Source organism: Ranitomeya imitator, chromosome 4, assembly GCF_032444005.1.
Source record: "Ranitomeya imitator isolate aRanImi1 chromosome 4, aRanImi1.pri, whole genome shotgun sequence".
Classification (NCBI taxonomy): domain Eukaryota; kingdom Metazoa; phylum Chordata; class Amphibia; order Anura; family Dendrobatidae; genus Ranitomeya; species Ranitomeya imitator.
This window is the reverse complement of record NC_091285.1, coordinates 146004975-146017124: the sequence shown is the minus strand read 5'-3', so window position 1 is coordinate 146017124 and position 12150 is coordinate 146004975. Positions and strand designations below refer to the sequence as shown.

The following is a 12150-nucleotide window of genomic DNA, read 5'->3' as shown; positions in this document are numbered from 1 at the left end:
CTTTAGCACTCCATGAATTCCTTTTCCAAGTTCAGTATTGAACCCCTTAACCACCAAGCACATATAATATGTCTTATGAAATTGCTAACATAACTAAATCACCATTTGACCCTGCAGGTTATTTCTGCTATATAATCAAATAATCCCCAAAAGCAGACTCAATGACTAGTAACAACTAATACTCAGAACATACTATAATAACATATAGCCCTTTCAATAGTAAATAGTAACAAAAAAAAGGCTCAAGAGTATTTATGTAAAAAATTAGCACATTTTATTTAATCACAAGATAGTAAAAATAAATAGGTAACAGAGTGACACTAACTAGCAGGAGTAAGGGGGATATTTAAAAGTTATATCCGTATGTAAGTATCTAATTATTGCAAAAGATTGTGCCAGTAGAGATCTTGTTATATAGAATTAAGCAAAGTATTTATGGCTTAATATATTATAACCATATAGAGATATGTCGAAATTGCAACAAAAAATCCTATGATGAGGGATTAGGCACAACCAATATGGCTAATTGCAGCACCAGCAGTATTTCCCATGTAGTCTATAAACTAGTCTAAAGGTAAAGGGATAGTGCTGCAGATTAAGTCCAAAGTAAAGTGCAGTGCAATAGTGCGTTCTATCTGTATATCGCATAGGTGCTTAAGTGCAAAAGTAACTGGCACATGATGAGTTAGTAGGACTTACATGAAGATGCGGATGGTATGTGATGAGTCCCCACCTGCCGCCTTGACGCGCGTTTCGCCGATCTTCCTCAGGTTGTTAGTAGCAGTGGGCTTATAAAACATTTCAGTTACAATTTGACCCATATTATCTCTAGAGATCTTCAAATCGAGAAAATTAATGGAGTTATAATGGATCTCAGAAGTGAAGTCTCAGGCCAATATCGCTGTTGTTCAATTCACTGACAAAATTAGAAAAGGAAATGTCATCACCAGACCACAATATCAGCACGTTGTCTATGTATCTACCCCAAAATAATATCTTGGGTTTCCACAAAACGTCTAATCTTTGCCAAAAACGGCCTAGTCCTCCCACTGGCCCAGGAACAAATTGGCATAAGTGGAGGCACAGGGGCTCCCCCATGCCATGCCCCTGAGCTGGTGGAAGAACCTACCCCCAAATGAAAAGAAATTATGCGTCAAAACATATTCAAGTAATTCAATGACAAATTGATTATGTTGGATAAAATGTGTTCCCCTTGACATGAAAAAATAATCAACTGCCTTCAGTCCCTTTCCGTGCGTGATATTAGAGCCTCCACATCAATGGACGCCACACGTACATCATCGCTTAAAACAATATCCTCCAGTCTGAGAAGGAGTTCAGAGGAATCTCTAATATAAGAGGACAATGAGGTAACAGAGGGTCTAAGTACCCTATCTATATACACACTAGAGTTCTGGGTAATGGAATCAATCCCAGTGACTATTGGGTGACCCTTCATTGGACTCAGACCTTTATGGACCTTTGTAAGTGAATAAAAAACAGCCATAATTGGAAATTTAGGACACATAAAGCCAAACTCGCTATTTGATATCAGCCCAGATTCATTAGCTTTCAGAAGGGTCCTTTCTCAATGGTTTATAAGTCAATGCATCCTTCAGGATGTTCTCACACATGTCCAAGTATTGTTTATGGTCCAATACCACCAGGTTTCCCCCTTTATCAGAGGGTTTAAAAATACATTCTTTCCTAGCGGCAAGATCATCCAGTGCTTCCCTTTCTCCTCTCGTCAAATTCGAGTGGTGATATCAACCCATAAAACTAATCCTTCTGAATTCATCAGTCACAAGTTTAAAAAAAATCTCAATACTATCAAAACCCGTCTGTGGTGGCATCCTCCTACTTTTCGGATTAAGGTTTGTGAAAGGACCCATACCTATTGGTCTTTAATATTCTTTCAATAGGTCCGTTAAAATCCTGACACTGGGGAGATCCTCCTCAGTGACACCCATAGATTCACATGCAGCCTTATTATATTTATGTGTTTTAAAAAACTTTTTCCACCCAATTTTTCAGGCAAAGAGATTCATATTCTTTACCCAACCAAATTCATCAAACCTATTTGTAGGGATAAATGAAAGGCCATTACATAAAACTGACTTTTCCAAGTTGGTTAGAGGATAGGGTGAGAGGTTATTGATTCTATTGTTATCTATCACTTTTTGGTGTCTTCCTCTTTCAGTAGGTCTGGACCCATAGCCTTCTTTTTCTCTAAAAAAGATAAGGAAGATGACGGTGAAGGCCCAGATGGAGATACATCTCTCCTGTAACTGTTCCTTGTTGCCATATAACCTCTTCGTTCTTGTCTCTCCCATCTTGTTCTATCATTTTTCCTCCGTGCTCCACCGAAGGTGCCCCATCCCCTGAAAAATAAGATGCCCCTCTGTCAGTGTCAGATAGGTCTATATCAGAGGAGGATATGTTGTGACGTCAGTTCTTCTATCCTCCTGTAGAAAAGTATAAATCTTTTTCTCTTTAAACTCGTATAATTCTCTGGTGAATTGTTTGTTTTCTACTTTTTATTTCACCCTGAAATTGCTCTATGGTATTTTGGAAAGTTGCCTATCTCCTTGCAAAATCCGAGTGGGTCTTAAATTTTAGGATCTCCTCCACTAGATCTGCCAATATTTTAGCTGTTAATTCTAAGGTTTTATTCTCTTCTTCCAATAGGATAGACATAAACCTCAATGAACTCTCTGTTAGTTCTACCTCCCACCATTTAAAGGGAACCTGTCACCCCCCAGGCGTTCCTTGCACTAATGCTGCATTCGGACAAGGTGGCTCTTTTAGTTATGCTCCTTGCACACGCTGAAATAAACACTTATAAAATGTGCCCCCTCATACCGTGAAATCGCCAGGGAGGCGGGCCTTTCCCCTCTAATTAGACGCAGCACAGCCGTCATTCATGTCCGCTTGGCACCGGGCGCCACCTCCTCAGCATTGTTTGAATCTGTCCCGGAGCCTGCGCTGTCATGTTTTTCCTTGGGCATGCGCAGTGAGCGCTGCCCATCTTCTGACATCATTTGATGTCAGGCTTACGGCGCCTGTGCGGCCATGCTGCCCGGGATCCCGCCCCACAGTGTCTTCTGATTTATTCACACTGCGGGGCTGGGATTCATGGGCATGCGCAGTGCATATCTTCGCCTCTCACTCATCTCCCTCCACCTTCTTCAGACTGTGCGGCGTCAGCTGATCCCTAATCGCCGTGGCCAGCTTCAAGTTATAGGGTAACAGGCTCGATGTCTCAGCTGCCACTAGTCCCTGTCAAAAGCTTCAGATCCTTCCTTGGAAAAGTACTTTCTAAGCTGGTGACCATCTGCACAGCACACAGCCTGGAGCCCCTTCCTGCCTTATCTGCCTTATTCTTATGGCTAGCAGACTGTCTCTCTTCACTGCTGCATCCTGACTGACTACCAACCAGTTTGTTCCTTTGCTATATATCCCAATGCATTATGCTGCACTACTCTATAGCTCCTCCCAACTGACAAACCCCTAAGGCATGTTATGTGACAGAGAAACAGCCGCGACACATGCAGCTGTGATGCTGGAAAACTGATCAGCCTGTGCACTCCATTTATCCGGGTTCCCTCTGCAGCTTATTTGGTAAGCACTATAGCTTGCCGAATAAGGAGGGAGCCGAACATATTCACTCATCTCTTCTCCTTACGCTACACCACTGGCTTTTTTATGTGTATGTATGTATTTTAAAATGTCCTGCTCCATTTCTCTTTATCCTTCTGCTTGATATAAAATGAAATAGTCAATATTTAGAGACATGGATAAAAAAATCATATACAGTAAGTGAATCCAAATGGCGCTTGGACCCAGTGGATGACATATCTGCTTATCCAGCAAGAGTTTAAGGAACAAATTTCTCAAAAGTGGATACATGCAATTCAGGATACTGTATACTGCTTAGTAGAGTAAATGGGCTGGTCTCTTAACTTACAAAGGATGTAGCCTGGAGGTACGGAGATATTGAGTATAAAGTTGCAATAAAACCTCTGATGTTGTCAGTACGTGCAGCGCATGAAAGTAATGAATACCTATATGGTGATGTCAACTGACTATAAATGCAAAATACCGTCCGTGGTACAGCACAATAAATGTTTAAAAAATGTTGATTGAGGTATTACCTGTGGTTGTTGCTGAGGTATCCTGCTGTTCTCCCTGTGTAGCCACAGGGGCAGTGCACGTCCTCCCTGTGCACACATGTATGGAGATGCCAAAAGTCTGCTTCTGATGCAAGTTGAAAAGATCCGCTGTACAGGTTCCCGATACTGGTATACAAGCGCTTGTCAGATCCTGATTACCGGTAAGAGCATAGAGTTGTAAATAGCTTGTTACTGGAGTTGCAAGCCAGGAATGAGCGTGGTGAGTGTTCTGCATTTGGACCAGCTAGTCCAAAGAAGTATACCTTGCTCCACTAGTCCACGATTGGAGATCTGTAGATAATGATTGCCAGAAGGTAATTATAAATTCACTGTGTTTTCAGTGCAGTAATCCAAGATAGTGTTGCCCCGGCCAGCGGCATACACTGAGGATGAATGCTCTTTCTATCAGCCCGACTTTACTTGATATCCGAAACATGTGTGACGTCACCAACACAGTTCCGATAGCGGAATACTACCTCTTGGGTCAACCAGCAGTGATACCTTACCTTATCTACAGATCTCCAATTATGGAATAGTGGAGCAAGGTATCCTTCTTTGGACTAGCAGCAGACCAAATGCAGATAACTCAAAACGCACACTCCTTGTGGGCAACTCCACGTGCAACTCTGCTCTCTTCATCGATGGGACTGCCGGACATAACATAGCACCGTACTATTTCTATGTTAGTAATACATTGTATTCAATTTTAAAAAAAACAGCATAACTTATGTACCAGATTTAGTAATGTGTCTATACAAAACACAATGGTTGTTAATATAGGAAGATTAATTAAACTGTTTTATTTTTTCCAGGCACTTCCAAAAGGTTCTTGACCAAGAAAAGGGAGTGAAAAAAAATAAAGTCTATCCCCTGATTTACAGATGATTTCTCTTCTTCTATAAAAATGAAATTGTTTCCTCTACAATACTGACAATGATTTACTTTCTGTAATCTTTAAAATAAATAAACTAGACATGTAGAACTGCAATCGGGTTTGAGCATTTATTGCAATGACTTAGATGCTTTTTTCCTATCCTTAAAGTCTAGTGATGAGTAGGGTTGAGCGACCTCGACCTTTTTAGAGTCGAGCCGTGTTTCGCGAAACCCGACTATCTTAAAAGTCGAGTCGAGTGGAATCGGCCGATTATCGCGAAAAGTCGGGTATCGACCGAAACACGAAACCCGATGCAAGTCAATGGGGGAGCATAGTCGGCAGTGAGTGGAGGCCAGGAAAACACCTACACTGCCCATTTTAATGGCAAAAACATCCATTCTTGTTACAGAAGCTTGTCAATCGTAATTTACCTTATAATAATTGGAAGGCATTTGAAATTGGGGGTCATTTGGCTAAAGTTGTGGGGGGTAGGGCTGGTTCAAGTAATTAGTGGGCCCAGTAAATCTGGACCACGTCACGGCAGTGGAGCAGGGAGAGGTAAGTATTTCAACTTTGCAAGTGCTGTGATCCTGAGCAAGCAGGGGGGGCCCACTTGTTGGCATTGGCACCGGCACAGGGCCCCTCAAAGTACAGCGGTGTGTTTGCATGGCGGGGGCGCCTCCCACCGGCAGCAACACTTTTGCGTACTATGAGAGGCCCTGTGCCAGTGACATCGCCAACTAGTATTCCTCCCCCCACCTGATGAAGGAACCTGCACTTTCATCTGCACCTTCCTCTTTGTCCCCGTGTAAGGCGGTATGGTATGCGGGAAGAGGAACCTGACTTTCAGCAGGGTCACAATCTTGCTGTGTAGCGTGCACGGGGAATGTTGCGTTATGGGTCAATGTACCAGCAGACTCATCTATCACTGGCTGGGCAATGGGCAGGATGAGGAGGAAACACAGATATAGGCCCAAAGAATATAGTGGGCTAAATGCAGTTCAAAATTGGTAACACAGGATTAACCAGGGGGCATTGCAGTGGAGGACAACTGGAATGAGAGGCTGACACAGAGAGTAGGCCCAAATCAGTAAGTAGTCGAAATGCAGTTCAAAATTGGCAACAGTAGTAAACAGGCGGCACAGCTTTGTTCAGTGGAGGAGAACAGCAAGGAGTGGCAGACACCGATAGTAAGCCCCAACCCAACTAGTAGGCCAAATGCAGTCTAACATTAACAACTACTTAACGAGAGCCTGAAAATGGAATTTCAGGACAGGAAACCAGGAGAACAGCAAGGAGCGGCAGACACTGTAAGTAGGCCCCAAACCAACTAGTACGCCAAATGCAGTTGTTCCATTTAACAACTATTTAACAAGAGCCTGAAGATAGAAGCTCAGGAAAGGCAACCTGGAGAACACCTTGGAGCGGAAGACACCGTCTCTACAACCCAGACCCAACTTGTAGGCCTAATGCAGTGTTGTTTCAACAACTACTTAACGAGAGCTAGAAGACCGAAGCAATGGCGAGGAAACCTGGGGAACACCTTGGAGTGGAACACACCGTCTCTACACCCCATACCCAATTTGTAGGCCTAATGCAGTGTAGTTTGCAACAACTACTAAACGAGAGTAGGAAGATCGAAGCAATGTGGACGAAACCTGGGGAACACCTTGGAGTGGGACACACTGTCTCTCTACACCCCATACCCAATTTGTAGGCCTAATGCAGTGTAGTTTGCAACAACTACTAAACGAGAGTAGGAAGATCGAAGCAATGGAGAAGAAACCTGGGGCACACCTTGGGGCAGCAGACACCGTTAGTAGGCCCTACCAAAGTAGTAGCCCCAATGCAATTTTCAAATTCCTAGAGGCTGAAAACAAGACTATTGACGCTCTGCTTTTTTCAAAGGAGGACAGCTGTATTGAGTGGCACAGACAGAAACAGGTAGTAGGCCTTAAACCAAAAATGTGGCTCACTGCAGTTTAAAAAAGGTTACAGGGGTACACAGGCAGCATTGCTCTGGGCAGTGGAGGACACTTACAATAGTAGACCACAGACAAACTTTGTACGCCTACTATTAAAAAAAGGATGCTCTATGCAATTAAAAATAGGTTCCAGGGGTCCACGGGCAGCAGTGGTGTGGTCAGTGGACGAGAATTGGAAGGAGGGACCGCAGACAGGCGTAGTAGGCCTAACATAACAAAATTAGGCTATAGGCACTTTAAAATTGGTTCCAGGGGTACACGGGCAGCAGTGGTGTGGTCAGCGGAGGAAAATTTGAATTAGGGACTGCAGACAGACTTTGTAGGCTGTCCCCTGTGGACCATGCATCCAACACATTAACCCAGTGCGCCGTAATGGACACGTAACTTTTTGTGGACATGCCTACTGGTCCATGCGTCTCTTGTCAGGTGCACCTTTCTACTGTTTGATTGCCTGAGTGCTATGACAATGCAGACTTTTTCATGCCGGTGGAGGGCTGGGATGGCTTTTCTCGCAAAAGAAATGTCGAGTGGGTAGCTTGAACCGTGGTACAGCGTAGTTCATCTGGGCTTTCTAAATATAAAACAAAGAAAAAAAGGAGGCTCCATGCACTTTCAGCTGGGTTCCAGTGGTACACGGCCAGCATTGGTCTGGTCAGTGGAGAACTATTGGAAGGAAGGACCGCAGACAGGCTTCGAAGGCCTAACATAATAAATTAGGGCTGTAGGCACTTTAACATTGGTTCCAGGGGTACACGGGCAGTAGTAGACTGGTCAGTGGAGGCCTAGTGGAAGGAGGGACCGCAGACAGGCTTCGAAGGCCTAACATAATAAATTAGGGCTGTAGTCACTTTAACATTGGTTCCAGGGGTACACGGGCAGCAGTAGACTGGTCAGTGGAGGCCTAGTGGAAGGAGGGACCGCAGACAGGCTTCGAAGGCCTAACATAATAAATTAGGGCTGTGGGCACTTTAACATTGGTTCCAGGGGTACACGGGCAGCAGTGGTCTGGTCAGTGGAGGAGTAGTAGAAAGAACGGACCGCAGACAGGCTTCGAAGGCCTAACATAATAAAATTGGGTTGTAGGCACTTTATAATTGGTTCCAGGGGTACACGGGCAGCAGTGGTCTGGTCAGTGGAGGAGTAGTAGAAAGAAGGGACCGCAGACAGGCTTCGAAGGCCTAACATAATAAATTAGGGCTGTAGGCACTTTAACATTGGTTCCAGGGGTACACGGGCAGCAGTAGACTGGTCAGTGGAGGCCTAGTGGAAGGAGGGACCGCAGACAGGCTTCGAAGGCCTAACATAAAAAAATTGGGCTGTAGGCACTTTTAAATAGGTTCCAGGGGTACACGGGCAGCAGTGGTCTGGTCAGTGGAGGAGTAGTAGAAAGAACGGACCACAGACAAGCTTCCAATGCCTAACATAATAAAATTGGGCTGTAGGCACTTTATAATTGGTTCCAGGGGTACACGGGCAGCAGTGGTCTGGTCAGTGGAGGAGTAGTAGAAAGAAGGGACCGCAGACAGGCTTTGAAGGCCTAACATAATAAATTAGGGCTGTAGGCACTTTAACATTGGTTCCAGGGGTACACGGGCAGCAGTAGACTGGTCAGTGGAGGCCTAGTGGAAGGAGGGACCGCAGACAGGCCTCGAAGGCCTAACATAAAAAAATTGGGCTGTAAGCACTTTTAAATAGGTTCCAGGGGTACACGGGCAGCAGTGGTCTGGTCAGTGGAGGAGTAGTAGAAAGAACGGACCGCAGACAGGCTTCGAAGGCCTAACATAATAAAATTGGGCTGTAGGCACTTTATAATTGGTTCCAGGGGTACACGGGCAGCAGTGGTCTGGTCAGTGGAGGAGTAGTAGAAAGAAAGGACCGCAGACAGGCTTCGAAGGCCTAAAATTAAAAAATTGGGCTGTAGGCACTTTTAAATAGGTTCCAGGGGTACACGGGCAGCAGTGGTCTGGTCAGTGGAGGAGTAGTAGAAAGAACGGACCGCAGACAGGCTTCGAAGGCCTAACATAATAAAATTGGGCTGTAGGCACTTTATAATTGGTTCCAGGGGTACACGGGCAGCAGTGGTCTGGTCAGTGGAGGAGTAGTAGAAAGAAGAGAACGCAGACAGGCTTCGAAAGGCCTAACAAAATAAATTTGGGCTTTAGGCACTTTAACATTGGTTCCAGGGGTACACGGGCATCAGTGGTCTGGTCAGTGGAGGAGTAGTAGAAAGAAGGGACCGCAGACAGGCTTCGAAGGCCTAACATAAAAAAATTGGGCTGTAGGCACTTTTAAATAGGTTCCAGGGGTACACGGGCAGCAGTGGTCTGGTCAGTGGAGTAGTAGTAGAAAGAAGGGACCGCAGACAGGCTTCGAAGGCCTAACATAATAAAATTGGGCTGTAGGCACTTTATAATTGGTTCCAGGGGTACATGGGCAGCAGTGGTCTGGTCAGTGGAGGAGTAGTAGAAAGAAGGGACCGCAGACAGGCTTCGAAGGCCTAACATAATAAATTAGGGCTGTAGGCACTTTAACATTGGTTCCAGGGGTACACGGGCAGCAGTAGACTGGTCAGTGGAGGCCTAGTGGAAGGAGGGACCGCAGACAGGCTTCGAAGGCCTAACATAAAAAAATTGGGCTGTAGGCACTTTTAAATAGGTTCCAGGGGTACACGGGCAGCAGTGGTCAGGTGTTATGAAAGATAATTCAGAACCACAATGGACATAGAGGTCAGCGCACATACAGTGACCTGACAATAACCCAAAAAACGAGAACGAGCTCTGAGACGTGGGAACTCTGTTGACCGCAATCCCTGATCCTAACAAACCACACTAGAGGCAGCCGTGGATTGCGCCTAACGCTACCTATGCAACTCGGCACGGCCTGAGAAACTAGCTAGCCTGAAGATAGAAAATAAGCCTACCTTGCCTCAGAGAAATACCCCAAAGGAAAAGGCAGCCCCCACATATAATGACTGTGAGTAAAGATGAAGAGACAAACGTAGAGATGAAATAGATTTAGCAAAGTGAGGCCCAACTTTCTGAACAGAGCGAGGATAGGAAAGGTAACTTTGCGGTCAACACAAAACCCTTCAAAAACCACGCAAAGGGGGCAAAAAGACCCTCCGTACCGAACTAACGGCACGGAGGTACACCCTCTGCGTCCCAGAGCTTCCAGCAAGCAGAAAAAAACAAATTGACAAGCTGGACAGAAAAAAACAGCAAACAAATAGCAAAGAGGAACTTAGCTATGCAAAGCAGCAAGCCACAGGAACGATCCAGGAGGAAACAGGTCCAACACAAGAACATTGACTGGAGGCCAGGATCAAAGCACTGGGTGGAGTTAAATAGGGAAACACCTAACGACCTCACCACATCACCTGAGGAAGGAAACTCAGAAGCCGCAGTACCACTTTCCTCCACCAACGGAAGCTCACAGAGAGAACCAGCCGAAGTACCACTTGTGACCACAGGAGGGAGCTCTGCCACAGAATTCACAACAGTCTGATCAGTGGAGGAGTAGTAGAAAGATGGGACCGCAGACAGGCTTCGAAGGCCTAACATAATAAAATTGGGTTGTAGGCACTTTATAATTGGTTCCAGGGGTACACGGGCAGCAGTAGTCTGGTCAGTGGAGGAGTAGTAGAAAGTAGGGATTGCAGACAGGCTTCGAAGGCCTAACATAAATAAATTGGGCTGTAGGCACTTTTAAATAGGTTCCAGGGGTACACGGCAGCAGTGGTCTAGTCAGTGGAGGAGTAGTGGAAAGAACGGACCGCAGACAGGCTTCGAAGGCCTAACATAAAAAATTGGGCTGTAGGCACTTTTAAATAGGTTCCAGAGGTACACGGGCAGCAGTGGTCTGGTCAGTGGAGGAGTAGTAGAAAGAAGAGAACGCAGACAGGCTTCGAAGGCCTAACATAAAAAAATTGGGCTGTAGGCACTTTATAATTGGTTCCAGGGGTACACGGGCAGCAGTGGTCTGGTCAGTGGAGGAGTAGTAGAAAGAACGGACCACAGACAGGCTTCGAAGGCCTAACATAATAAAATTGGGCTGTAGGCACTTTATAATTGGTTCCAGGGGTACACGGGCAGCAGTGGTCTGGTCAGTGGAGGAGTAGTAGAAAGAAGGGACCGCAGACAGGCTTCGAAGGCCTAACATAATAAAATATAGCTGTATGCACTTTAGAATTGGTTCCAGGGGTGCACGGGCAGCAGTAGACAGGTCAGTGGAGGCCTAGTGGAAGGAGGGACCGCAGACAGGCTTCGAAGGCCTAACATAATAAATTAGGGCTGTAGGCACTTTGAATTCTCTTGCAGGGGTACACAGGCAGTGGGCACCATTGGTGTTGTCAGCGGCGGCCGATTGTAATGAGTGTCTGCCAGTTAGTAGTCCCAAAAAATCAATACATGTTAATGTCTCGCATTACAACAAAAAGAAAAACCAAAAGGGTGCAATCATTAGGTACAGGGTTGGGCTCCTCTGCGTAGTTTCAGACCTAGTAATTTTGCACAAAGTATTTACTTGGGTAAATATAGGACACTGCCCCTGACTATGTTAAGTACCATCATACATGTCAACACAATGGTATTGTCAGTGGCAGTAATTTACGGATGTCCACGCATAGACTAAACATAGGTGTAACTGTGAGAGATAATTGTGCAAGTGGTAGAGCAATGTTTGAGCTGGAGGTGGGTGAACTCTCTTGTGGCCGGCGGTACATGCCCAGGGCCCCTCATGTTACAACAGTGTGTCTGACGTTGGGTGCGCACCACCACCGCCAGAGACACTTTATTGTACTATGAGGGACCCAGTGGCAGTGCCGCAGACCAAAAGCGGGCACACCCACCTCTTCAGACAAACGGCACTCTCACGGGTGCTTGCGCCAAGTGGCGATACCACGGCCCCGTGTGGGGAGTTTGGCCATTTAGGGAGGTGTAAACATGTCGTATGCTGGACAATCAGCTGCTGCAAATTACGAGATTGGTAAAGTCATTCAGAGTAGTCCACAGGCAATACCTTTTCATAGGAAAGCTAGGTGTCGGCCGGGCAAGGTGGGGCAAAAGAATTCGATATCCAGTTGTGGTTCATTTTAATGAAGGTTAGATCATCAACATTTTGG

At 45.6% G+C, this 12150-nt stretch overlaps 1 protein-coding gene across 1 annotated transcript in view; it reads left to right on the top strand.

Moving 5' to 3' along the window:
- LOC138675615 (uncharacterized) overlaps positions 1 to 5160 on the top strand; it is a 36282-nt gene extending 31122 nt beyond the window's left edge. Inside the window, exon 10 of the mRNA XM_069764002.1 lies at positions 4985 to 5160. The gene's annotated coding sequence lies outside the window, so the exon portion shown is untranslated. The remainder of the gene's footprint in view (positions 1 to 4984) is intronic.
- The last annotated feature ends 6990 nt before the right edge of the window (positions 5161 to 12150 follow it).